At 41.4% G+C, this 23066-nt stretch overlaps 46 non-coding genes across 46 annotated transcripts; all 46 read left to right on the top strand.

Moving 5' to 3' along the window:
• Positions 1–37: 37 nt before the first annotated feature.
• LOC145856087 (5S ribosomal RNA) lies at positions 38–156 on the top strand. Its single transcript, XR_014376975.1, has one exon. It is a non-coding gene; the product is annotated as a 5S ribosomal RNA (ribosomal RNA).
• Positions 157–565: 409 nt separating this feature from the next.
• LOC145856086 (5S ribosomal RNA) lies at positions 566–684 on the top strand. Its single transcript, XR_014376974.1, has one exon. It is a non-coding gene; the product is annotated as a 5S ribosomal RNA (ribosomal RNA).
• Positions 685–823: 139 nt separating this feature from the next.
• On the top strand, positions 824–942 carry LOC145856085 (5S ribosomal RNA). Its single transcript, XR_014376973.1, has one exon. It is a non-coding gene; the product is annotated as a 5S ribosomal RNA (ribosomal RNA).
• A 409-nt stretch (positions 943–1351) lies between these two features.
• On the top strand, positions 1352–1470 carry LOC145855014 (5S ribosomal RNA). Its single transcript, XR_014375901.1, has one exon. It is a non-coding gene; the product is annotated as a 5S ribosomal RNA (ribosomal RNA).
• A 139-nt stretch (positions 1471–1609) lies between these two features.
• Positions 1610–1728, top strand: LOC145856084 (5S ribosomal RNA). Its single transcript, XR_014376972.1, has one exon. It is a non-coding gene; the product is annotated as a 5S ribosomal RNA (ribosomal RNA).
• A 409-nt stretch (positions 1729–2137) lies between these two features.
• On the top strand, positions 2138–2256 carry LOC145856083 (5S ribosomal RNA). The gene has a single exon (XR_014376971.1). It is a non-coding gene; the product is annotated as a 5S ribosomal RNA (ribosomal RNA).
• A 139-nt stretch (positions 2257–2395) lies between these two features.
• LOC145886710 (5S ribosomal RNA) lies at positions 2396–2514 on the top strand. Its single transcript, XR_014398295.1, has one exon. It is a non-coding gene; the product is annotated as a 5S ribosomal RNA (ribosomal RNA).
• A 139-nt stretch (positions 2515–2653) lies between these two features.
• LOC145856081 (5S ribosomal RNA) lies at positions 2654–2772 on the top strand. The gene has a single exon (XR_014376969.1). It is a non-coding gene; the product is annotated as a 5S ribosomal RNA (ribosomal RNA).
• Positions 2773–2911: 139 nt separating this feature from the next.
• On the top strand, positions 2912–3030 carry LOC145856080 (5S ribosomal RNA). The gene has a single exon (XR_014376968.1). It is a non-coding gene; the product is annotated as a 5S ribosomal RNA (ribosomal RNA).
• A 139-nt stretch (positions 3031–3169) lies between these two features.
• On the top strand, positions 3170–3288 carry LOC145856079 (5S ribosomal RNA). Its single transcript, XR_014376967.1, has one exon. It is a non-coding gene; the product is annotated as a 5S ribosomal RNA (ribosomal RNA).
• Positions 3289–3697: 409 nt separating this feature from the next.
• Positions 3698–3816, top strand: LOC145886038 (5S ribosomal RNA). The gene has a single exon (XR_014397622.1). It is a non-coding gene; the product is annotated as a 5S ribosomal RNA (ribosomal RNA).
• Positions 3817–3955: 139 nt separating this feature from the next.
• Positions 3956–4074, top strand: LOC145856078 (5S ribosomal RNA). Its single transcript, XR_014376966.1, has one exon. It is a non-coding gene; the product is annotated as a 5S ribosomal RNA (ribosomal RNA).
• Positions 4075–4483: 409 nt separating this feature from the next.
• On the top strand, positions 4484–4602 carry LOC145856077 (5S ribosomal RNA). The gene has a single exon (XR_014376965.1). It is a non-coding gene; the product is annotated as a 5S ribosomal RNA (ribosomal RNA).
• Positions 4603–5011: 409 nt separating this feature from the next.
• LOC145856076 (5S ribosomal RNA) lies at positions 5012–5130 on the top strand. Its single transcript, XR_014376964.1, has one exon. It is a non-coding gene; the product is annotated as a 5S ribosomal RNA (ribosomal RNA).
• Positions 5131–5539: 409 nt separating this feature from the next.
• LOC145856075 (5S ribosomal RNA) lies at positions 5540–5658 on the top strand. The gene has a single exon (XR_014376963.1). It is a non-coding gene; the product is annotated as a 5S ribosomal RNA (ribosomal RNA).
• A 409-nt stretch (positions 5659–6067) lies between these two features.
• On the top strand, positions 6068–6186 carry LOC123733971 (5S ribosomal RNA). Its single transcript, XR_006764314.1, has one exon. It is a non-coding gene; the product is annotated as a 5S ribosomal RNA (ribosomal RNA).
• A 409-nt stretch (positions 6187–6595) lies between these two features.
• Positions 6596–6714, top strand: LOC123733970 (5S ribosomal RNA). The gene has a single exon (XR_006764313.1). It is a non-coding gene; the product is annotated as a 5S ribosomal RNA (ribosomal RNA).
• A 139-nt stretch (positions 6715–6853) lies between these two features.
• Positions 6854–6972, top strand: LOC123733969 (5S ribosomal RNA). The gene has a single exon (XR_006764312.1). It is a non-coding gene; the product is annotated as a 5S ribosomal RNA (ribosomal RNA).
• A 6259-nt stretch (positions 6973–13231) lies between these two features.
• LOC145856073 (5S ribosomal RNA) lies at positions 13232–13350 on the top strand. The gene has a single exon (XR_014376961.1). It is a non-coding gene; the product is annotated as a 5S ribosomal RNA (ribosomal RNA).
• Positions 13351–13759: 409 nt separating this feature from the next.
• Positions 13760–13878, top strand: LOC145856072 (5S ribosomal RNA). The gene has a single exon (XR_014376960.1). It is a non-coding gene; the product is annotated as a 5S ribosomal RNA (ribosomal RNA).
• A 409-nt stretch (positions 13879–14287) lies between these two features.
• On the top strand, positions 14288–14406 carry LOC123734005 (5S ribosomal RNA). The gene has a single exon (XR_006764348.2). It is a non-coding gene; the product is annotated as a 5S ribosomal RNA (ribosomal RNA).
• Positions 14407–14545: 139 nt separating this feature from the next.
• On the top strand, positions 14546–14664 carry LOC123733931 (5S ribosomal RNA). The gene has a single exon (XR_006764274.2). It is a non-coding gene; the product is annotated as a 5S ribosomal RNA (ribosomal RNA).
• A 139-nt stretch (positions 14665–14803) lies between these two features.
• Positions 14804–14922, top strand: LOC123734049 (5S ribosomal RNA). Its single transcript, XR_006764393.2, has one exon. It is a non-coding gene; the product is annotated as a 5S ribosomal RNA (ribosomal RNA).
• A 138-nt stretch (positions 14923–15060) lies between these two features.
• On the top strand, positions 15061–15179 carry LOC123733930 (5S ribosomal RNA). Its single transcript, XR_006764273.1, has one exon. It is a non-coding gene; the product is annotated as a 5S ribosomal RNA (ribosomal RNA).
• A 139-nt stretch (positions 15180–15318) lies between these two features.
• On the top strand, positions 15319–15437 carry LOC145856071 (5S ribosomal RNA). The gene has a single exon (XR_014376959.1). It is a non-coding gene; the product is annotated as a 5S ribosomal RNA (ribosomal RNA).
• A 409-nt stretch (positions 15438–15846) lies between these two features.
• On the top strand, positions 15847–15965 carry LOC145886037 (5S ribosomal RNA). Its single transcript, XR_014397621.1, has one exon. It is a non-coding gene; the product is annotated as a 5S ribosomal RNA (ribosomal RNA).
• A 139-nt stretch (positions 15966–16104) lies between these two features.
• On the top strand, positions 16105–16223 carry LOC145856070 (5S ribosomal RNA). The gene has a single exon (XR_014376958.1). It is a non-coding gene; the product is annotated as a 5S ribosomal RNA (ribosomal RNA).
• Positions 16224–16632: 409 nt separating this feature from the next.
• On the top strand, positions 16633–16751 carry LOC145856069 (5S ribosomal RNA). The gene has a single exon (XR_014376957.1). It is a non-coding gene; the product is annotated as a 5S ribosomal RNA (ribosomal RNA).
• Positions 16752–16890: 139 nt separating this feature from the next.
• Positions 16891–17009, top strand: LOC145856068 (5S ribosomal RNA). Its single transcript, XR_014376956.1, has one exon. It is a non-coding gene; the product is annotated as a 5S ribosomal RNA (ribosomal RNA).
• Positions 17010–17148: 139 nt separating this feature from the next.
• LOC145856067 (5S ribosomal RNA) lies at positions 17149–17267 on the top strand. Its single transcript, XR_014376955.1, has one exon. It is a non-coding gene; the product is annotated as a 5S ribosomal RNA (ribosomal RNA).
• A 409-nt stretch (positions 17268–17676) lies between these two features.
• On the top strand, positions 17677–17795 carry LOC145886036 (5S ribosomal RNA). Its single transcript, XR_014397620.1, has one exon. It is a non-coding gene; the product is annotated as a 5S ribosomal RNA (ribosomal RNA).
• Positions 17796–17934: 139 nt separating this feature from the next.
• On the top strand, positions 17935–18053 carry LOC145856066 (5S ribosomal RNA). The gene has a single exon (XR_014376954.1). It is a non-coding gene; the product is annotated as a 5S ribosomal RNA (ribosomal RNA).
• Positions 18054–18462: 409 nt separating this feature from the next.
• Positions 18463–18581, top strand: LOC145856064 (5S ribosomal RNA). The gene has a single exon (XR_014376952.1). It is a non-coding gene; the product is annotated as a 5S ribosomal RNA (ribosomal RNA).
• A 139-nt stretch (positions 18582–18720) lies between these two features.
• On the top strand, positions 18721–18839 carry LOC145886709 (5S ribosomal RNA). The gene has a single exon (XR_014398294.1). It is a non-coding gene; the product is annotated as a 5S ribosomal RNA (ribosomal RNA).
• Positions 18840–18978: 139 nt separating this feature from the next.
• On the top strand, positions 18979–19097 carry LOC145856063 (5S ribosomal RNA). Its single transcript, XR_014376951.1, has one exon. It is a non-coding gene; the product is annotated as a 5S ribosomal RNA (ribosomal RNA).
• Positions 19098–19236: 139 nt separating this feature from the next.
• LOC145851190 (5S ribosomal RNA) lies at positions 19237–19354 on the top strand. The gene has a single exon (XR_014373040.1). It is a non-coding gene; the product is annotated as a 5S ribosomal RNA (ribosomal RNA).
• A 409-nt stretch (positions 19355–19763) lies between these two features.
• LOC145856062 (5S ribosomal RNA) lies at positions 19764–19882 on the top strand. Its single transcript, XR_014376950.1, has one exon. It is a non-coding gene; the product is annotated as a 5S ribosomal RNA (ribosomal RNA).
• A 139-nt stretch (positions 19883–20021) lies between these two features.
• Positions 20022–20140, top strand: LOC145856061 (5S ribosomal RNA). The gene has a single exon (XR_014376949.1). It is a non-coding gene; the product is annotated as a 5S ribosomal RNA (ribosomal RNA).
• A 409-nt stretch (positions 20141–20549) lies between these two features.
• LOC145884146 (5S ribosomal RNA) lies at positions 20550–20668 on the top strand. The gene has a single exon (XR_014395725.1). It is a non-coding gene; the product is annotated as a 5S ribosomal RNA (ribosomal RNA).
• A 139-nt stretch (positions 20669–20807) lies between these two features.
• Positions 20808–20926, top strand: LOC145856060 (5S ribosomal RNA). Its single transcript, XR_014376948.1, has one exon. It is a non-coding gene; the product is annotated as a 5S ribosomal RNA (ribosomal RNA).
• Positions 20927–21335: 409 nt separating this feature from the next.
• LOC145884145 (5S ribosomal RNA) lies at positions 21336–21454 on the top strand. The gene has a single exon (XR_014395724.1). It is a non-coding gene; the product is annotated as a 5S ribosomal RNA (ribosomal RNA).
• Positions 21455–21593: 139 nt separating this feature from the next.
• LOC145856058 (5S ribosomal RNA) lies at positions 21594–21712 on the top strand. Its single transcript, XR_014376946.1, has one exon. It is a non-coding gene; the product is annotated as a 5S ribosomal RNA (ribosomal RNA).
• A 139-nt stretch (positions 21713–21851) lies between these two features.
• Positions 21852–21970, top strand: LOC145856057 (5S ribosomal RNA). Its single transcript, XR_014376945.1, has one exon. It is a non-coding gene; the product is annotated as a 5S ribosomal RNA (ribosomal RNA).
• A 409-nt stretch (positions 21971–22379) lies between these two features.
• LOC145856056 (5S ribosomal RNA) lies at positions 22380–22498 on the top strand. Its single transcript, XR_014376944.1, has one exon. It is a non-coding gene; the product is annotated as a 5S ribosomal RNA (ribosomal RNA).
• A 139-nt stretch (positions 22499–22637) lies between these two features.
• Positions 22638–22756, top strand: LOC145886707 (5S ribosomal RNA). The gene has a single exon (XR_014398292.1). It is a non-coding gene; the product is annotated as a 5S ribosomal RNA (ribosomal RNA).
• A 139-nt stretch (positions 22757–22895) lies between these two features.
• Positions 22896–23014, top strand: LOC145856055 (5S ribosomal RNA). Its single transcript, XR_014376943.1, has one exon. It is a non-coding gene; the product is annotated as a 5S ribosomal RNA (ribosomal RNA).
• Positions 23015–23066: the final 52 nt, after the last annotated feature.

The raw sequence follows: 23066 nt of genomic DNA, 5'->3' as shown, positions 1-23066 counted from the left end.
CTTTGACTATATATGTTGTAGCAAGAGATTGTTTCTCGCTTACGGCCATACCAGCCTGGGTACGCCCGATCTCGTCTGATCTCGGAAGCTAAGCAGGGTCGGGCCTGGTTAGTACTTGGATGGGAGACCGCCTGGGAATACCAGGTGCTGTAAGCATTTTGTCCACGAGGGTGTGCCCCTGCACTATTTCATCAGCAACACTGCCTTGTAGTAAGCATTTAATGATGAATTGACTAAATGCAGCTTCCTGCCTTTTTAATAGGATCAAATTTCCTTGTGTTTTCAATTAGCATCTGCCTTGTATTTATAAGACAAACAAGAATATTGTTGCTGAATGCAGCTTGTGTGTGCTTTGTGCTCCTTTGCCCTGTTCAAATGATGAAAGGAAATAAAGTTTGTATTTTATCCAACTACCTGTGCTAAAAAGTGATGGGAACAGTGTTTGTAATTTCTTCTACTTTTTCAGTGACACAAAGTTCAAGCTGCTTATCTAATTGGTGAAAATGCAATGTCTGTTTATCACACTCACTTTGACTATATATGTTGTAGCAAGAGATTGTTTCTCGCTTACGGCCATACCAGCCTGGGTACGCCCGATCTCGTCTGATCTCGGAAGCTAAGCAGGGTCGGGCCTGGTTAGTACTTGGATGGGAGACCGCCTGGGAATACCAGGTGCTGTAAGCATTTTGTCCACGAGGGTGTGCTCTTGCACTATTTCATCAGCAACACTGCCTTGTATTAAGCATTTAATGATGAATTGACTAAATGTCTGTTTTATCAGACTCACTTTGACTATATATGTTGTAGCAAGAGATTGTTTCTCGCTTACGGCCATACCAGCCTGGGTACGCCCGATCTCGTCTGATCTCGGAAGCTAAGCAGGGTCGGGCCTGGTTAGTACTTGGATGGGAGACCGCCTGGGAATACCAGGTGCTGTAAGCATTTTGTCCACGAGGGTGTGCCCCTGCACTATTTCATCAGCAACACTGCCTTGTAGTAAGCATTTAATGATGAATTGACTAAATGCAGCTTCCTGCCTTTTTAATAGGATCAAATTTCCTTGTGTTTTCAATTAGCATCTGCCTTGTATTTATAAGACAAACAAGAATATTGTTGCTGAATGCAGCTTGTGTGTGCTTTGTGCTCCTTTGCCCTGTTCAAATGATGAAAGGAAATAAAGTTTGTATTTTATCCAACTACCTGTGCTAAAAAGTGATGGGAACAGTGTTTGTAATTTCTTCTACTTTTTCAGTGACACAAAGTTCAAGCTGCTTATCTAATTGGTGAAAATGCAATGTCTGTTTATCACACTCACTTTGACTATATATATTGTAGCAAGAGATTGTTTCTCGCTTACGGCCATACCAGCCTGGGTACACCCGATCTCGTCTGATCTCGGAAGCTAAGCAGGGTCGGGCCTGGTTAGTACTTGGATGGGAGACCGCCTGGGAATACCAGGTGCTGTAAGCATTTTGTCCACGAGGGTGTGCTCTTGCACTATTTCATCAGCAACACTGCCTTGTAGTAAGCATTTAATGATGAATTGACTAAATGTCTGTTTTATCAGACTCACTTTGACTATATATGTTGTAGCAAGAGATTGTTTCTCGCTTACGGCCATACCAGCCTGGGTACGCCCGATCTCGTCTGATCTCGGAAGCTAAGCAGGGTCGGGCCTGGTTAGTACTTGGATGGGAGACCGCCTGGGAATACCAGGTGCTGTAAGCATTTTGTCCACGAGGGTGTGCCCCTGCACTATTTCATCAGCAACACTGCCTTGTAGTAAGCATTTAATGATGAATTGACTAAATGCAGCTTCCTGCCTTTTTAATAGGATCAAATTTCCTTGTGTTTTCAATTAGCATCTGCCTTGTATTTATAAGACAAACAAGAATATTGTTGCTGAATGCAGCTTGTGTGTGCTTTGTGCTCCTTTGCCCTGTTCAAATGATGAAAGGAAATAAAGTTTGTATTTTATCCAACTACCTGTGCTAAAAAGTGATGGGAACAGTGTTTGTAATTTCTTCTACTTTTTCAGTGACACAAAGTTCAAGCTGCTTATCTAATTGGTGAAAATGCAATGTCTGTTTATCACACTCACTTTGACTATATATGTTGTAGCAAGAGATTGTTTCTCGCTTACGGCCATACCAGCCTGGGTACGCCCGATCTCGTCTGATCTCGGAAGCTAAGCAGGGTCGGGCCTGGTTAGTACTTGGATGGGAGACCGCCTGGGAATACCAGGTGCTGTAAGCATTTTGTCCACGAGGGTGTGCTCTTGCACTATTTCATCAGCAACACTGCCTTGTATTAAGCATTTAATGATGAATTGACTAAATGTCTGTTTTATCAGACTCACTTTGACTATATATGTTGTAGCAAGAGATTGTTTCTCGCTTACGGCCATACCAGCCTGGGTACGCCCGATCTCGTCTGATCTCGGAAGCTAAGCAGGGTCGGGCCTGGTTAGTACTTGGATTGGAGACCGCCTGGGAATACCAGGTGCTGTAAGCATTTTGTCCACGAGGGTGTGCTCTTGCACTATTTCATCAGCAACACTGCCTTGTATTAAGCATTTAATGATGAATTGACTAAATGTCTGTTTTATCAGACTCACTTTGACTATATATGTTGTAGCAAGAGATTGTTTCTCGCTTACGGCCATACCAGCCTGGGTACGCCCGATCTCGTCTGATCTCGGAAGCTAAGCAGGGTCGGGCCTGGTTAGTACTTGGATGGGAGACCGCCTGGGAATACCAGGTGCTGTAAGCATTTTGTCCACGAGGGTGTGCTCTTGCACTATTTCATCAGCAACACTGCCTTGTATTAAGCATTTAATGATGAATTGACTAAATGTCTGTTTTATCAGACTCACTTTGACTATATATGTTGTAGCAAGAGATTGTTTCTCGCTTACGGCCATACCAGCCTGGGTACGCCCGATCTCGTCTGATCTCGGAAGCTAAGCAGGGTCGGGCCTGGTTAGTACTTGGATGGGAGACCGCCTGGGAATACCAGGTGCTGTAAGCATTTTGTCCACGAGGGTGTGCTCTTGCACTATTTCATCAGCAACACTGCCTTGTATTAAGCATTTAATGATGAATTGACTAAATGTCTGTTTTATCAGACTCACTTTGACTATATATGTTGTAGCAAGAGATTGTTTCTCGCTTACGGCCATACCAGCCTGGGTACGCCCGATCTCGTCTGATCTCGGAAGCTAAGCAGGGTCGGGCCTGGTTAGTACTTGGATGGGAGACCGCCTGGGAATACCAGGTGCTGTAAGCATTTTGTCCACGAGGGTGTGCCCCTGCACTATTTCATCAGCAACACTGCCTTGTAGTAAGCATTTAATGATGAATTGACTAAATGCAGCTTCCTGCCTTTTTAATAGGATCAAATTTCCTTGTGTTTTCAATTAGCATCTGCCTTGTATTTATAAGACAAACAAGAATATTGTTGCTGAATGCAGCTTGTGTGTGCTTTGTGCTCCTTTGCCCTGTTCAAATGATGAAAGGAAATAAAGTTTGTATTTTATCCAACTACCTGTGCTAAAAAGTGATGGGAACAGTGTTTGTAATTTCTTCTACTTTTTCAGTGACACAAAGTTCAAGCTGCTTATCTAATTGGTGAAAATGCAATGTCTGTTTATCACACTCACTTTGACTATATATGTTGTAGCAAGAGGTTGTTTCTCGCTTACGGCCATACCAGCCTGGGTACGCCCAATCTCGTCTGATCTCGGAAGCTAAGCAGGGTCGGGCCTGGTTAGTACTTGGATGGGAGACCGCCTGGGAATACCAGGTGCTGTAAGCATTTTGTCCACGAGGGTGTGCTCTTGCACTATTTCATCAGCAACACTGCCTTGTATTAAGCATTTAATGATGAATTGACTAAATGTCTGTTTTATCAGACTCACTTTGACTATATATGTTGTAGCAAGAGATTGTTTCTCGCTTACGGCCATACCAGCCTGGGTACGCCCGATCTCGTCTGATCTCGGAAGCTAAGCAGGGTCGGGCCTGGTTAGTACTTGGATGGGAGACCGCCTGGGAATACCAGGTGCTGTAAGCATTTTGTCCACGAGGGTGTGCCCCTGCACTATTTCATCAGCAACACTGCCTTGTAGTAAGCATTTAATGATGAATTGACTAAATGCAGCTTCCTGCCTTTTTAATAGGATCAAATTTCCTTGTGTTTTCAATTAGCATCTGCCTTGTATTTATAAGACAAACAAGAATATTGTTGCTGAATGCAGCTTGTGTGTGCTTTGTGCTCCTTTGCCCTGTTCAAATGATGAAAGGAAATAAAGTTTGTATTTTATCCAACTACCTGTGCTAAAAAGTGATGGGAACAGTGTTTGTAATTTCTTCTACTTTTTCAGTGACACAAAGTTCAAGCTGCTTATCTAATTGGTGAAAATGCAATGTCTGTTTATCACACTCACTTTGACTATATATGTTGTAGCAAGAGATTGTTTCTCGCTTACGGCCATACCAGCCTGGGTACGCCCGATCTCGTCTGATCTCGGAAGCTAAGCAGGGTCGGGCCTGGTTAGTACTTGGATGGGAGACCGCCTGGGAATACCAGGTGCTGTAAGCATTTTGTCCACGAGGGTGTGCCCCTGCACTATTTCATCAGCAACACTGCCTTGTAGTAAGCATTTAATGATGAATTGACTAAATGCAGCTTCCTGCCTTTTTAATAGGATCAAATTTCCTTGTGTTTTCAATTAGCATCTGCCTTGTATTTATAAGACAAACAAGAATATTGTTGCTGAATGCAGCTTGTGTGTGCTTTGTGCTCCTTTGCCCTGTTCAAATGATGAAAGGAAATAAAGTTTGTATTTTATCCAACTACCTGTGCTAAAAAGTGATGGGAACAGTGTTTGTAATTTCTTCTACTTTTTCAGTGACACAAAGTTCAAGCTGCTTATCTAATTGGTGAAAATGCAATGTCTGTTTATCACACTCACTTTGACTATATATGTTGTAGCAAGAGATTGTTTCTCGCTTACGGCCATACCAGCCTGGGTACGCCCGATCTCGTCTGATCTCGGAAGCTAAGCAGGGTCGGGCCTGGTTAGTACTTGGATGGGAGACCGCCTGGGAATACCAGGTGCTGTAAGCATTTTGTCCACGAGGGTGTGCCCCTGCACTATTTCATCAGCAACACTGCCTTGTAGTAAGCATTTAATGATGAATTGACTAAATGCAGCTTCCTGCCTTTTTAATAGGATCAAATTTCCTTGTGTTTTCAATTAGCATCTGCCTTGTATTTATAAGACAAACAAGAATATTGTTGCTGAATGCAGCTTGTGTGTGCTTTGTGCTCCTTTGCCCTGTTCAAATGATGAAAGGAAATAAAGTTTGTATTTTATCCAACTACCTGTGCTAAAAAGTGATGGGAACAGTGTTTGTAATTTCTTCTACTTTTTCAGTGACACAAAGTTCAAGCTGCTTATCTAATTGGTGAAAATGCAATGTCTGTTTATCACACTCACTTTGACTATATATGTTGTAGCAAGAGATTGTTTCTCGCTTACGGCCATACCAGCCTGGGTACGCCCGATCTCGTCTGATCTCGGAAGCTAAGCAGGGTCGGGCCTGGTTAGTACTTGGATGGGAGACCGCCTGGGAATACCAGGTGCTGTAAGCATTTTGTCCACGAGGGTGTGCCCCTGCACTATTTCATCAGCAACACTGCCTTGTAGTAAGCATTTAATGATGAATTGACTAAATGCAGCTTCCTGCCTTTTTAATAGGATCAAATTTCCTTGTGTTTTCAATTAGCATCTGCCTTGTATTTATAAGACAAACAAGAATATTGTTGCTGAATGCAGCTTGTGTGTGCTTTGTGCTCCTTTGCCCTGTTCAAATGATGAAAGGAAATAAAGTTTGTATTTTATCCAACTACCTGTGCTAAAAAGTGATGGGAACAGTGTTTGTAATTTCTTCTACTTTTTCAGTGACACAAAGTTCAAGCTGCTTATCTAATTGGTGAAAATGCAATGTCTGTTTATCACACTCACTTTGACTATATATGTTGTAGCAAGAGATTGTTTCTCGCTTACGGCCATACCAGCCTGGGTACGCCCGATCTCGTCTGATCTCGGAAGCTAAGCAGGGTCGGGCCTGGTTAGTACTTGGATGGGAGACCGCCTGGGAATACCAGGTGCTGTAAGCATTTTGTCCACGAGGGTGTGCCCCTGCACTATTTCATCAGCAACACTGCCTTGTAGTAAGCATTTAATGATGAATTGACTAAATGCAGCTTCCTGCCTTTTTAATAGGATCAAATTTCCTTGTGTTTTCAATTAGCATCTGCCTTGTATTTATAAGACAAACAAGAATATTGTTGCTGAATGCAGCTTGTGTGTGCTTTGTGCTCCTTTGCCCTGTTCAAATGATGAAAGGAAATAAAGTTTGTATTTTATCCAACTACCTGTGGTAAAAAGTGATGGGAACAGTGTTTGTAATTTCTTCTACTTTTTCAGTGACACAAAGTTCAAGCTGCTTATCTAATTGGTGAAAATGCAATGTCTGTTTATCACACTCACTTTGACTATATATGTTGTAGCAAGAGATTTTTTCTCGCTTACGGCCATACCAGCCTGGGTACGCCCGATCTCGTCTGATCTCGGAAGCTAAGCAGGGTCGGGCCTGGTTAGTACTTGGATGGGAGACCGCCTGGGAATACCAGGTGCTGTAAGCATTTTGTCCACGAGGGTGTGCTCTTGCACTATTTCATCAGCAACACTGCCTTGTAGTAAGCATTTAATGATGAATTGACTAAATGTCTGTTTTATCAGACTCACTTTGACTATATATGTTGTAGCAAGAGATTGTTTCTCGCTTACGGCCATACCAGCCTGGGTACGCCCGATCTCGTCTGATCTCGGAAGCTAAGCAGGGTCGGGCCTGGTTAGTACTTGGATGGGAGACCGCCTGGGAATACCAGGTGCTGTAAGCATTTTGTCCACGAGGGTGTGCCCCTGCACTATTTCATCAGCAACACTGCCTTGTAGTAAGCATTTAATGATGAATTGACTAAATGCAGCTTCCTGCCTTTTTAATAGGATCAAATTTCCTTGTGTTTTCAATTAGCATCTGCCTTGTATTTATAAGACAAACAAGAATATTGTTGCTGAATGCAGCTTGTGTGTGCTTTGTGCTCCTTTGCCCTGTTCAAATGATGAAAGGAAATAAAGTTTGTATTTTATCCAACTACCTGTGCTAAAAAGTGATGGGAACAGTGTTTGTAATTTCTTCTACTTTTTCAGTGACACAAAGTTCAAGCTGCTTATCTAATTGGTGAAAATGCAATGTCTGTTTATCACACTCACTTTGACTATATATGTTGTAGCAAGAGATTGTTTCTCGCTTACGGCCATACAAGCCTGGGGGCGCTAATCCTTGATTGGAGAAGTGACGACAGGTGCGAGTAATTGAGCTGTGAGTGTTTGCTTGAGAGTGTTTGCTCGAGAGCTATTTTCGTTTCTTTTTTTGGTTTTTGCAATATAATTTATTGTTTTTTTATTTGGATAGTTTTTAGTTTTGTTTAGTTTTCCCCCCCTGCAGTTTTGCTGCCTGGGGGAGGTTTTTTCGCTTTCATTTTTGATTTACAATGACGGACAACATGGCAACGACAAACGGAACGGACAAAGACAACGAAAATGCGCAACGGAAGGAAAACGAAAATAAAGAAGGAATGAAATATGGCAAAGAATACACGGTGGCAATTGAGTTGGTGGGAGAAGAAAAGATGACGACGATGGAATTACTGCGAGCAATTAAGGAGATGTGTGGAGAGGTGGTGGGATGCCGAATGAAAGGCGAGAAGAAGTATGAAATTACGATGAAAAACGGAAAAGGTAAAGAACGGCTAATGGACGGTTTAAGGATAAAGGACACCAGGATTATGGCGAGAGATGTGAATGTAAATGAATTGGTGGTGTCTTTTATGAATCTCCCGGTATACATCGAAGACAAAGTTATACTGGACAAGCTGAGTAGCTGGGGAGTAACGGCCGTCTCGGAGATAAGGAGGAGAGTTTGGCCTGGAACGGAGGTGGTTGACGGAACACGGTTTTGTAAAGTTAAATTTACGGAAAAAGTAAAATCATTGCCATATTCCACAAAAATTGAGACGCTGGAAGGAGCTGAATACTTCAGGGTGATCCATGACAAGCAGGTCAGAGTTTGTCGATTGTGCATACAACCTGGGCACATAGTTAAAGATTGCCCTGAATTCAAGTGTTTCAAGTGCGGCAATCAAGGCCATTATGCGAGAGAGTGTGTCGGAGAGAAGGAAAGGAATGTTTGTGGAAGATGCAGAAAGAGATTGGCGGAGTGCAACTGTGGAGAAGTTATGACTGAAGAGGGGAGTCAAGTACTATTCGAGGAAGCAGTTGTATCATCGCAAGAAGGAGAAGAAGATGGAGGAGAGGACGTGGTGGAAGGTGGAGAGACGGAGGAAGGAAGAAGGGAGAAGAAAGAAGACCAGAAGATTAACGAAATTGGGAGCAGTATGGATTCGGAAATAAGAAGGTGGAGTTTTCAGGAGGAGAGGGGAAGTGGATTGGGGGGAAGCACGGGGGACTCACGGGTTTTGGGGGAAAGCACAGCACAAACAAGTACCTCGGGGGGTGAAGAAATGGAGAGGGTCTTAAGTTTAATGACAATAACAGAGACGGGTATGAACACGGGGAGCACAACGACTACTACACGTGAGACGGAGATGAACATTCCAGAAACGGCGGAGAACACGGGGAGCACAACGAACATTCCAGAATCGGCGATGAACACGGGGAGCACAACGAGCATTCCAGAATCGGCGATGAACACGGGGAGCACAACGGATGAGGGTGTAAAGAAGAAAAGTTGGCTGGATGAAATGGACTTGGAGGAGATATCGGACTCGGATGATGGGGAAAAATTTGAAAGAATGAGAGGAGGATACAGGAAGAGGAAAGCAGCGGAGGGGGGGGAGAGAAAGGGTGGAAGAGGAAAGAAACTGGATAAAAGGTAGAGGATAATGAAATTATATTTTATAATTTTATTATTTATTAGTATGGTAACAATAATGTCGATAAATGCGAATGGGTTGAGAACAATAGGAAAATTTAATAGAATAGTACACATAAAGAATTCTGATATTTTATGTATTCAAGAGACGCACTGGGATAATATGTGTGTTTTAGAAATTCAGAAAATATGGAGGGATTTTATTTATGTAAACAATGGTAGGGGGAATTCATGTGGGGTTGCAATTTTAATAAGGAAGGATGTAGTAGAAAATGTGAAGAAGATATATAATGATAATAATGGGAGGATTTTAATTTTAGATTTTGAATATATGAGTAGGGTTTTTAGGATTATAAATATTTATGCGCCGAATAATGAAATAGAGAGAAGGAATTTATTTTTAGAATTAGCGAAATGGTGCAAGGGAAACTGTATTTTAGTTGGGGATTTTAATGTAAAAATGGATAGACTAGATATGACAAGGGGAGCTATTTTTAGAAGTGACGTATCTAGGGGGGTTTTAAGGAAGATGATGGTTGAAAACAATTTAATTGATATATGGAGGGAGGAGAATCCGAATAAGAGAGAATTTTCTAGAAGGCAGGTGGTTTTAGGGGAATTGAAACAGACACGGATAGATTTGGTTTTAGTAAATGAAGGGTTAAGGAATTTTATGAAGGATATTAAATATATTTTTACAACTTTTAGTGATCATGCTGGGTTAACATTTTCGGTGGGGTTAGATAAGGAAAGGAAAGGGGGGGGAATATGGTGTATGAATGCAGGGTATCTAGGTGATGAGGAATACGGGAAACAACTTAAATCTTTGATAGAACATGAAATGGAGGATAAGCAAAAAGGGAATGATAAGTGCAAGTGGTGGGAAAATGTTAAAGAAAAAATAAAAGTTTTTAGTATTAGATATGCAAGGAAGCAGAGGAGTAGGATGACAAGAGCAGAAAATTATTTAAGAACAAAATTGAATGAAGAAATGAAGAAATGTGATAGTGATCCTGATTATACTATTGAAAAGTTTTTAGATTTAAAAGAAAAATTGAGCAAATGTGAAATAGATAAGTGTAAGGGTGCAATTATAAGAAGTAGGGCAAAATATGTTTTAGAAGGGGAGAAATGTACGTCGTTTTTTCTTGGTTTAGAGAAAACTAAACAGATGAAATCATATATTAGTGAGATTGAAAATGTAAAGGGTGAAGTAGTAAATGATTATGTGGAGATATTAGAAACGGTACAGAATTTTTATAAGGATTTATTTAAGAAAGGGGAGGTGGATGAGGGGTGTGTAAAAGAGATTTTAAGTAGTGTTGATGTGCAAATTGGTGTTGAGGATAAGCAAATGTGTGATAGGAAGATAACAATGGATGAAGTGAAAGATGCAATTAAGGGTTTACAAATAAATAAAAGTCCTGGAGTAGATGGACTAATTGCAGAGTTTTATAAAATGTATGAAAGTATTTTAGCACCTATTTTATTAGAAGTATATCAATATATGGAAGACAATAATACTGTTTCAGATTCCATGGTGACAGGGCTGATATCGATTTTATATAAAAATAAGGGGAGTAAATTGAAATTAGAAAATTATAGGCCAATTAGTTTATTAAACTCAGATTATAAGATTTTAGCTAAGATACTGGCAAATAGGATGAAGATGGTTTTAAATGATATTATAGCACCTACACAAAATTATACTGTGCCTGGAAGAGATATAGCAGATACCATAACTACACTTAGAGATGTGATAAATAAAATGAATAGCGATAAGATAGGGGGAATTGTTTTAAGTATAGATTTTAATAAAGCTTTTGACAGGGTGGAACATGATTTTATGTTTAGGGTACTGGAAAAGTATGGGTTTGGAAATGGAATTATAAGATGGATAAAATTATTATATAGAAAGGCTAAAAGTAGGGTTAAATGTAATGGGATTTTAACAGATTCTTTTATTCTTGAGAGATCAGTGAGACAGGGGTGCCCTTTATCAGCTTTATTGTTTGTTTTATCGGTAGAACCCTTAGCGGCATACCTTAAAAAAGATCATTTTATAAATTGTGTAGAGACTCCGCAAGGAGGTTTTAGTTTAATTCATCAATATGCAGACGATACCACAATTACAGTCAGAGATGAGGGAAGTGTTAAAAGGGTGATGGAGTGTTTTAAAGTATATGAGAAAGCCTCAGGAGCTAAAGTGAATATGGAGAAGTCAGTAATAATGTATGTTGGGAAGAATAATGAGGGGACTTTTCCTTTTAAGGTGGTAAATGATTATTTTAAGGTGTTAGGTGTGTTTTTAGGGGTGAAGGAACAAGAAGCTAGGGATCTGACATGGAGTGGGGTTATAAACAAAGTTAGGAAGGTAGTAAATATGTGGAGGGGGAGGGCTTTGAAATTAAAAGGGAAAGTAATTGTTGTAAATTCCTTGCTGATGTCAATTTTTATTCATGTCATGAACGTTTTAGATGTACCAGAATGGGTTTTATCTGAAATGAATATGATTTTAGTTGATTTTTTATGGGATGGGAAAGGAGCGAAAATTTCTTTTAAAACATTGATTGCAGGTTATGAGGAGGGGGGTTTGAAGTTGGTGGATTTAAATGTAAGGAAAAAAGCAATTAGAGTTAAAATGGTACGGAAATATTTATATGGTGAACTAGATTATGGATGGAAAAGATTTTTTAAGGAGTATTTGCAGGAGGTTGGGAGGATGGGGGACAATGGTTTATTGATGTGCATGAAAAAAGAAATGTTAAGTAATATACCATTGTTTTATAGAGAAGTGTTTGAAGCTTGGGGGGAGTTTTTACCAAATATTTATTATGAGTGTACCATTTTAGACAATATTTTAAATCAGCCAATTTTCTTAAATCCCAAGATACAATATAATAATAAGATGTTGTTTTGTAAATATTTTATGAGGGCTGGGATGAGACAGATTGGGGATATTTTATACGAGGTCATTCCAGGGTTCCTTACTGTACAAGCGATTTATGATAATGTTTGTGAAGTGGAAGATGAAATAAGCAAAACTACAGTAGATAATATGTATAAGAGAATTTTAGGGTGTATTCCTGAAGAATGGGTGCTTTTAATAAATACAGAGGTGGTTGAGAGAGCTAAGGGTTTACCGGTTTTATATTATGAAAGTAATGGGGAGAAACATGTTTTATCAGGTTTGAAAGTTAAAAAGATTTATGAAAAATGTATTTTAAGAGAGATAAAAGCTCCTGCTTCAGAAAAAGTGTGGTCTAGGGTATTTGTAAATATAGATGTAAAATCAATATGGAAGAATGTCAATGTCAAATATAATTCTATAGAATGTGAAGATAATGATTTTAAATTGAAACATAATAGGATTTTTACGAACGTGGTTTTACATCAAATAAATAGAGACATTAAAAGAGAATGTGATATTTGTGGTACGGAGGTGGAAAATTTTATGCACTTTTTTATTGAATGTAGTAGATTACAAGGGTTTCATGAGTTTATAAAGGGGCTTTTAGAACAACATTGGGGAGAAGATATTGTAAATGGGATTGAGTGGAGGAGGTTGTTTCTATTTGGTATAAATGGAAAAAGCAAAGTTTTTAATATTAATTTGATGAATTTTGTTCTTAGCCATGCTAGATACGCTGTAAGACAAAGAAGGAATTTAGGACATTATGAAGGGAAAATTGTGAGTGTGGAGGTTTTATTTAAAAGTATTTTAGAGAAAGATATTGAACTAATATATAAATATGGAGGATGTAATTTTGAAAAACTGTTTGTGTGGGGGAGCACTTTTATCGAAATTGATCAAAATGGAAAACTTGCTTTTAATTATTAATTGGTTTTATTTTCTTTTCTTTTTTGATTTTGTAAAAGGATGAATTGTTCATCCTTTTTTATTATTATTGTTTGAATATTGTAAATATTATGTGTTTTTTCATAATAAAAGATAAAAAAAAAAAAAAGGTACGCCCGATCTCGTCTGATCTCGGAAGCTAAGCAGGGTCGGGCCTGGTTAGTACTTGGATGGGAGACCGCCTGGGAATACCAGGTGCTGTAAGCATTTTGTCCACGAGGGTGTGCTCTTGCACTATTTCATCAGCAACACTGCCTTGTATTAAGCATTTAATGATGAATTGACTAAATGTCTGTTTTATCAGACTCACTTTGACTATATATGTTGTAGCAAGAGATTGTTTCTCGCTTACGGCCATACCAGCCTGGGTACGCCCGATCTCGTCTGATCTCGGAAGCTAAGCAGGGTCGGGCCTGGTTAGTACTTGGATGGGAGACCGCCTGGGAATACCAGGTGCTGTAAGCATTTTGTCCACGAGGGTGTGCCCCTGCACTATTTCATCAGCAACACTGCCTTGTAGTAAGCATTTAATGATGAATTGACTAAATGCAGCTTCCTGCCTTTTTAATAGGATCAAATTTCCTTGTGTTTTCAATTAGCATCTGCCTTGTATTTATAAGACAAACAAGAATATTGTTGCTGAATGCAGCTTGTGTGTGCTTTGTGCTCCTTTGCCCTGTTCAAATGATGAAAGGAAATAAAGTTTGTATTTTATCCAACTACCTGTGCTAAAAAGTGATGGGAACAGTGTTTGTAATTTCTTCTACTTTTTCAGTGACACAAAGTTCAAGCTGCTTATCTAATTGGTGAAAATGCAATGTCTGTTTATCACACTCACTTTGACTATATATGTTGTAGCAAGAGATTGTTTCTCGCTTACGGCCATACCAGCCTGGGTACGCCCGATCTCGTCTGATCTCGGAAGCTAAGCAGGGTCGGGCCTGGTTAGTACTTGGATGGGAGACCGCCTGGGAATACCAGGTGCTGTAAGCATTTTGTCCACGAGGGTGTGCCCCTGCACTATTTCATCAGCAACACTGCCTTGTAGTAAGCATTTAATGATGAATTGACTAAATGCAGCTTCCTGCCTTTTTAATAGGATCAAATTTCCTTGTGTTTTCAATTAGCATCTGCCTTGTATTTATAAGACAAACAAGAATATTGTTGCTGAATGCAGCTTGTGTGTGCTTTGTGCTCCTTTGCCCTGTTCAAATGATGAAAGGAAATAAAGTTTGTATTTTATCCAACTACCTGTGCTAAAAAGTGATGGGAACAGTGTTTGTAATTTCTTCTACTTTTTCAGTGACACAAAGTTCAAGCTGCTTATCTAATTGGTGAAAATGCAATGTCTGTTTATCACACTCACTTTGACTATATATGTTGTAGCAAGAGATTGTTTCTCGCTTACGGCCATACCAGCCTGGGTACGCCCGATCACGTCTGATCTCGGAAGCTAAGCAGGGTCAGGCCTGGTTAGTACTTGGATGGGAGACCGCCTGGGAATACCAGGTGCTGTAAGCATTTTGTCCACGAGGGTGTGCTCTTGCACTATTTCATCAGCAACACTGCCTTGTATTAAGCATTTAATGATGAATTGACTAAATGTCTGTTTTATCAGACTCACTTTGACTATATATGTTGTAGCAAGAGATTGTTTCTCGCTTACGGCCATACCAGCCTGGGTACGCCCGATCTCGTCTGATCTCGGAAGCTAAGCAGGGTCGGGCCTGGTTAGTACTTGGATTGGAGACCGCCTGGGAATACCAGGTGCTGTAAGCATTTTGTCCACGAGGGTGTGCTCTTGCACTATTTCATCAGCAACACTGCCTTGTATTAAGCATTTAATGATGAATTGACTAAATGTCTGTTTTATCAGACTCACTTTGACTATATATGTTGTAGCAAGAGATTGTTTCTCGCTTACGGCCATACCAGCCTGGGTACGCCCGATCTCGTCTGATCTCGGAAGCTAAGCAGGGTCGGGCCTGGTTAGTACTTGGATGGGAGACCGCCTGGGAATACCAGGTGCTGTAAGCATTTTGTCCACGAGGGTGTGCTCTTGCACTATTTCATCAGCAACACTGCCTTGTATTAAGCATTTAATGATGAATTGACTAAATGTCTGTTTTATCAGACTCACTTTGACTATATATGTTGTAGCAAGAGATTTTTCTCGCTTACGGCCATACCAGCCTGGGTACGCCCGATCTCGTCTGATCTCGGAAGCTAAGCAGGGTCGGGCCTGGTTAGTACTTGGATGGGAGACCGCCTGGGAATACCAGGTGCTGTAAGCATTTTGTCCACGAGGGTGTGCTCTTGCACTATTTCATCAGCAACACTGCCTTGTATTAAGCATTTAATGATGAATTGACTAAATGTCTGTTTTATCAGACTCACTTTGACTATATATGTTGTAGCAAGAGATTGTTTCTCGCTTACGGCCATACCAGCCTGGGTACGCCCGATCTCGTCTGATCTCGGAAGCTAAGCAGGGTCGGGCCTGGTTAGTACTTGGATGGGAGACCGCCTGGGAATACCAGGTGCTGTAAGCATTTTGTCCACGAGGGTGTGCCCCTGCACTATTTCATCAGCAACACTGCCTTGTAGTAAGCATTTAATGATGAATTGACTAAATGCAGCTTCCTGCCTTTTTAATAGGATCAAATTTCCTTGTGTTTTCAATTAGCATCTGCCTTGTATTTATAAGACAAACAAGAATATTGTTGCTGAATGCAGCTTGTGTGTGCTTTGTGCTCCTTTGCCCTGTTCAAATGATGAAAGGAAATAAAGTTTGTATTTTATCCAACTACCTGTGCTAAAAAGTGATGGGAACAGTGTTTGTAATTTCTTCTACTTTTTCAGTGACACAAAGTTCAAGCTGCTTATCTAATTGGTGAAAATGCAATGTCTGTTTATCACACTCACTTTGACTATATATGTTGTAGCAAGAGGTTGTTTCTCGCTTACGGCCATACCAGCCTGGGTACGCCCAATCTCGTCTGATCTCGGAAGCTAAGCAGGGTCGGGCCTGGTTAGTACTTGGATGGGAGACCGCCTGGGAATACCAGGTGCTGTAAGCATTTTGTCCACGAGGGTGTGCTCTTGCACTATTTCATCAGCAACACTGCCTTGTATTAAGCATTTAATGATGAATTGACTAAATGTCTGTTTTATCAGACTCACTTTGACTATATATGTTGTAGCAAGAGATTGTTTCTCGCTTACGGCCATACCAGCCTGGGTACGCCCGATCTCGTCTGATCTCGGAAGCTAAGCAGGGTCGGGCCTGGTTAGTACTTGGATGGGAGACCGCCTGGGAATACCAGGTGCTGTAAGCATTTTGTCCACGAGGGTGTGCCCCTGCACTATTTCATCAGCAACACTGCCTTGTAGTAAGCATTTAATGATGAATTGACTAAATGCAGCTTCCTGCCTTTTTAATAGGATCAAATTTCCTTGTGTTTTCAATTAGCATCTGCCTTGTATTTATAAGACAAACAAGAATATTGTTGCTGAATGCAGCTTGTGTGTGCTTTGTGCTCCTTTGCCCTGTTCAAATGATGAAAGGAAATAAAGTTTGTATTTTATCCAACTACCTGTGCTAAAAAGTGATGGGAACAGTGTTTGTAATTTCTTCTACTTTTTCAGTGACACAAAGTTCAAGCTGCTTATCTAATTGGTGAAAATGCAATGTCTGTTTATCACACTCACTTTGACTATATATGTTGTAGCAAGAGATTGTTTCTCGCTTACGGCCATACCAGCCTGGGTACGCCCGATCTCGTCTGATCTCGGAAGCTAAGCAGGGTCGGGCCTGGTTAGTACTTGGATGGGAGACCGCCTGGGAATACCAGGTGCTGTAAGCATTTTGTCCACGAGGGTGTGCTCTTGCACTATTTCATCAGCAACACTGCCTTGTATTAAGCATTTAATGATGAATTGACTAAATGTCTGTTTTATCAGACTCACTTTGACTATATATGTTGTAGCAAGAGATTGTTTCTCGCTTACGGCCATACCAGCCTGGGTACGCCCGATCTCGTCTGATCTCGGAAGCTAAGCAGGGTCGGGCCTGGTTAGTACTTGGATGGGAGACCGCCTGGGAATACCAGGTGCTGTAAGCATTTTGTCCACGAGGGTGTGCTCTTGCACTATTTCATCAGCAACACTGCCTTGTATTAAGCATTTAATGATGAATTGACTAAATGTCTGTTTTATCAGACTCACTTTGACTATATATGTTGTAGCAAGAGATTGTTTCTCGCTTACGGCCATACCAGCCTGGGTACGCCCGATCTCGTCTGATCTCGGAAGCTAAGCAGGGTCGGGCCTGGTTAGTACTTGGATGGGAGACCGCCTGGGAATACCAGGTGCTGTAAGCATTTTGTCCACGAGGGTGTGCCCCTGCACTATTTCATCAGCAACACTGCCTTGTAGTAAGCATTTAATGATGAATTGACTAAATGCAGCTTCCTGCCTTTTTAATAGGATCAAATTTCCTTGTGTTTTCAATTAGCATCTGCCTTGTATTTATAAGACAAACAAGAATATTGTTGCTGAATGCAGCTTGTGTGTGCTTTGTGCTCCTTTGCCCTGTTCAAATGATGAAAGGAAATAAAGTTTGTATTTTATCCAACTACCTGTGCTAAAAAGTGATGGGAACAGTGTTTGTAATTTCTTCTACTTTTTCAGTGACACAAAGTTCAAGCTGCTTATCTAATTGGTGAAAATGCAATGTCTGTTTATCACACTCACTTTGACTATATATGTTGTAGCAAGAGGTTGTTTCTCGCTTACGGCCATACCAGCCTGGGTACGCCCAATCTCGTCTGATCTCGGAAGCTAAGCAGGGTCGGGCCTGGTTAGTACTTGGATGGGAGACCGCCTGGGAATACCAGGTGCTGTAAGCATTTTGTCCACGAGGGTGTGCTCTTGCACTATTTCATCAGCAACACTGCCTTGTATTAAGCATTTAATGATGAATTGACTAAATGTCTGTTTTATCAGACTCACTTTGACTATATATGTTGTAGCAAGAGATTGTTTCTCGCTTACGGCCATACCAGCCTGGGTACGCCCGATCTCGTCTGATCTCGGAAGCTAAGCAGGGTCGGGCCTGGTTAGTACTTGGATGGGAGACCGCCTGGGAATACCAGGTGCTGTAAGCATTTTGTCCACGAGGGTGTGCCCCTGCACTATTTCATCAGCAACACTGCCTTGTAGTAAGCATTTAATGATGAATTGACTAAATGCAGCTTCCTGCCTTTTTAATAGGATCAAATTTCCTTGTGTTTTCAATTAGCATCTGCCTTGTATTTATAAGACAAACAAGAATATTGTTGCTGAATGCAGCTTGTGTGTGCTTTGTGCTCCTTTGCCCTGTTCAAATGATGAAAGGAAATAAAGTTTGTATTTTATCCAACTACCTGTGCTAAAAAGTGATGGGAACAGTGTTTGTAATTTCTTCTACTTTTTCAGTGACACAAAGTTCAAGCTGCTTATCTAATTGGTGAAAATGCAATGTCTGTTTATCACACTCACTTTGACTATATATGTTGTAGCAAGAGATTGTTTCTCGCTTACGGCCATACCAGCCTGGGTACGCCCGATCTCGTCTGATCTCGGAAGCTAAGCAGGGTCGGGCCTGGTTAGTACTTGGATGGGAGACCGCCTGGGAATACCAGGTGCTGTAAGCATTTTGTCCACGAGGGTGTGCTCTTGCACTATTTCATCAGCAACACTGCCTTGTATTAAGCATTTAATGATGAATTGACTAAATGTCTGTTTTATCAGACTCACTTTGACTATATATGTTGTAGCAAGAGATTGTTTCTCGCTTACGGCCATACCAGCCTGGGTACGCCCGATCTCGTCTGATCTCGGAAGCTAAGCAGGGTCGGGCCTGGTTAGTACTTGGATTGGAGACCGCCTGGGAATACCAGGTGCTGTAAGCATTTTGTCCACGAGGGTGTGCTCTTGCACTATTTCATCAGCAACACTGCCTTGTATTAAGCATTTAATGATGAATTGACTAAATGTCTGTTTTATCAGACTCACTTTGACTATATATGTTGTAGCAAGAGATTGTTTCTCGCTTACGGCCATACCAGCCTGGGTACGCCCGATCTCGTCTGATCTCGGAAGCTAAGCAGGGTCGGGCCTGGTTAGTACTTGGATGGGAGACCGCCTGGGAATACCAGGTGCTGTAAGCATTTTGTCCACGAGGGTGTGCTCTTGCACTATTTCATCAGCAACACTGCCTTGTATTAAGCATTTAATGATGAATTGACTAAATGTCTGTTTTATCAGACTCACTTTGACTATATATGTTGTAGCAAGAGATTGTTTCTCGCTTACGGCCATACCAGCCTGGGTACGCCCGATCTCGTCTGATCTCGGAAGCTAAGCAGGGTCGGCCTGGTTAGTACTTGGATGGGAGACCGCCTGGGAATACCAGGTGCTGTAAGCATTTTGTCCACGAGGGTGTGCCCCTGCACTATTTCATCAGCAACACTGCCTTGTAGTAAGCATTTAATGATGAATTGACTAAATGCAGCTTCCTGCCTTTTTAATAGGATCAAATTTCCTTGTGTTTTCAATTAGCATCTGCCTTGTATTTATAAGACAAACAAGAATATTGTTGCTGAATGCAGCTTGTGTGTGCTTTGTGCTCCTTTGCCCTGTTCAAATGATGAAAGGAAATAAAGTTTGTATTTTATCCAACTACCTGTGCTAAAAAGTGATGGGAACAGTGTTTGTAATTTCTTCTACTTTTTCAGTGACACAAAGTTCAAGCTGCTTATCTAATTGGTGAAAATGCAATGTCTGTTTATCACACTCACTTTGACTATATATGTTGTAGCAAGAGATTGTTTCTCGCTTACGGCCATACCAGCCTGGGTACGCCCGATCTCGTCTGATCTCGGAAGCTAAGCAGGGTCGGGCCTGGTTAGTACTTGGATGGGAGACCGCCTGGGAATACCAGGTGCTGTAAGCATTTTGTCCACGAGGGTGTGCTCTTGCACTATTTCATCAGCAACACTGCCTTGTATTAAGCATTTAATGATGAATTGACTAAATGTCTGTTTTATCAGACTCACTTTGACTATATATGTTGTAGCAAGAGATTGTTTCTCGCTTACGGCCATACCAGCCTGGGTACGCCCGATCTCGTCTGATCTCGGAAGCTAAGCAGGGTCGGGCCTGGTTAGTACTTGGATGGGAGACCGCCTGGGAATACCAGGTGCTGTAAGCATTTTGTCCACGAGGGTGTGCCCCTGCACTATTTCATCAGCAACACTGCCTTGTAGTAAGCATTTAATGATGAATTGACTAAATGCAGCTTCCTGCCTTTTTAATAGGATCAAATTTCCTTGTGTTTTCAATTAGCATCTGCCTTGTATTTATAAGACAAACAAGAATATTGTTGCTGAATGCAGCTTGTGTGTGCTTTGTGCTCCTTTGCCCTGTTCAAATGATGAAAGGAAATAAAGTTTGTATTTTATCCAACTACCTGTGCTAAAAAGTGATGGGAACAGTGTTTGTAATTTCTTCTACTTTTTCAGTGACACAAAGTTCAAGCTGCTTATCTAATTGGTGAAAATGCAATGTCTGTTTATCACACTCACTTTGACTATATATGTTGTAGCAAGAGATTGTTTCTCGCTTACGGCCATACCAGCCTGGGTACGCCCGATCTCGTCTGATCTCGGAAGCTAAGCAGGGTCGGGCCTGGTTAGTACTTGGATGGGAGATCGCCTGGGAATACCAGGTGCTGTAAGCATTTTGTCCACGAGGGTGTGCTCTTGCACTATTTCATCAGCAACACTGCCTTGTATTAAGCATTTAATGATGAATTGACTAAATGTCTGTTTTATCAGACTCACTTTGACTATATATGTTGTAGCAAGAGATTGTTTCTCGCTTACGGCCATACCAGCCTGGGTACGCCCGATCTCGTCTGATCTCGGAAGCTAAGCAGGGTCGGGCCTGGTTAGTACTTGGATGGGAGACCGCCTGGGAATACCAGGTGCTGTAAGCATTTTGTCCACGAGGGTGTGCCCCTGCACTATTTCATCAGCAACACTGCCTTGTAGTAAGCATTTAATGATGAATTGACTAAATGCAGCTTCCTGCCTTTTTAATAGGATCAAATTTCCTTGTGTTTTCAATTAGCATCTGCCTTGTATTTATAAGACAAACAAGAATATTGTTGCTGAATGCAGCTTGTGTGTGCTTTGTGCTCCTTTGCCCTGTTCAAATGATGAAAGGAAATAAAGTTTGTATTTTATCCAACTACCTGTGCTAAAAAGTGATGGGAACAGTGTTTGTAATTTCTTCTACTTTTTCAGTGACACAAAGTTCAAGCTGCTTATCTAATTGGTGAAAATGCAATGTCTGTTTATCACACTCACTTTGACTATATATGTTGTAGCAAGAGATTGTTTCTCGCTTACGGCCATACCAGCCTGGGTACGCCCGATCTCGTCTGATCTCGGAAGCTAAGCAGGGTCGGGCCTGGTTAGTACTTGGATGGGAGATCGCCTGGGAATACCAGGTGCTGTAAGCATTTTGTCCACGAGGGTGTGCTCTTGCACTATTTCATCAGCAACACTGCCTTGTATTAAGCATTTAATGATGAATTGACTAAATGTCTGTTTTATCAGACTCACTTTGACTATATATGTTGTAGCAAGAGATTGTTTCTCGCTTACGGCCATACCAGCCTGGGTACGCCCGATCTCGTCTGATCTCGGAAGCTAAGCAGGGTCGGGCCTGGTTAGTACTTGGATGGGAGACCGCCTGGGAATACCAGGTGCTGTAAGCATTTTGTCCACGAGGGTGTGCTCTTGCACTATTTCATCAGCAACACTGCCTTGTATTAAGCATTTAATGATGAATTGACTAAATGTCTGTTTTATCAGACTCACTTTGACTATATATGTTGTAGCAAGAGATTGTTTCTCGCTTACGGCCATACCAGCCTGGGTACGCCCGATCTCGTCTGATCTCGGAAGCTAAGCAGGGTCGGGCCTGGTTAGTACTTGGATGGGAGACCGCCTGGGAATACCAGGTGCTGTAAGCATTTTGTCCACGAGGGTGTGCCCCTGCACTATTTCATCAGCAACACTGCCTTGTAGTAAGCATTTAATGATGAATTGACTAAATGCAGCTTCCTGCCTTTTTAATAGGATCAAATTTCCTTGTGTTTTCAATTAGCATCTGCCTTGTATTTATAAGACAAACAAGAATATTGTTGCTGAATGCAGCTTGTGTGTGCTTTGTGCTCCTTTGCCCTGTTCAAATGATGAAAGGAAATAAAGTTTGTATTTTATCCAACTACCTGTGCTAAAAAGTGATGGGAACAGTGTTTGTAATTTCTTCTACTTTTTCAGTGACACAAAGTTCAAGCTGCTTATCTAATTGGTGAAAATGCAATGTCTGTTTATCACACTCACTTTGACTATATATGTTGTAGCAAGAGATTGTTTCTCGCTTACGGCCATACCAGCCTGGGTACGCCCGATCTCGTCTGATCTCGGAAGCTAAGCAGGGTCGGGCCTGGTTAGTACTTGGATGGGAGACCGCCTGGGAATACCAGGTGCTGTAAGCATTTTGTCCACGAGGGTGTGCTCTTGCACTATTTCATCAGCAACACTGCCTTGTATTAAGCATTTAATGATGAATTGACTAAATGTCTGTTTTATCAGACTCACTTTGACTATATATGTTGTAGCAAGAGATTGTTTCTCGCTTACGGCCATACCAGCCTGGGTACGCCCGATCTCGTCTGATCTCGGAAGCTAAGCAGGGTCGGGCCTGGTTAGTACTTGGATTGGAGACCGCCTGGGAATACCAGGTGCTGTAAGCATTTTGTCCACGAGGGTGTGCTCTTGCACTATTTCATCAGCAACACTGCCTTGTATTAAGCATTTAATGATGAATTGACTAAATGTCTGTTTTATCAGACTCACTTTGACTATATATGTTGTAGCAAGAGATTGTTTCTCGCTTACGGCCATACCAGCCTGGGTACGCCCGATCTCGTCTGATCTCGGAAGCTAAGCAGGGTCGGGCCTGGTTAGTACTTGGATGGGAGACCGCCTGGGAATACCAGGTGCTGTAAGCATTTTGTCCACGAGGGTGTGCTCTTGCACTATTTCATCAGCAACACTGCCTTG

Source organism: Salmo salar, chromosome 08 (genome assembly GCF_965601325.2).
Source record: "Salmo salar chromosome 08, fSalSal1, whole genome shotgun sequence".
NCBI lineage: Eukaryota > Metazoa > Chordata > Actinopteri > Salmoniformes > Salmonidae > Salmo > Salmo salar.
Note: the sequence above shows the minus strand (reverse complement) of the source record. Positions and strands in the feature narration are given on the sequence as shown.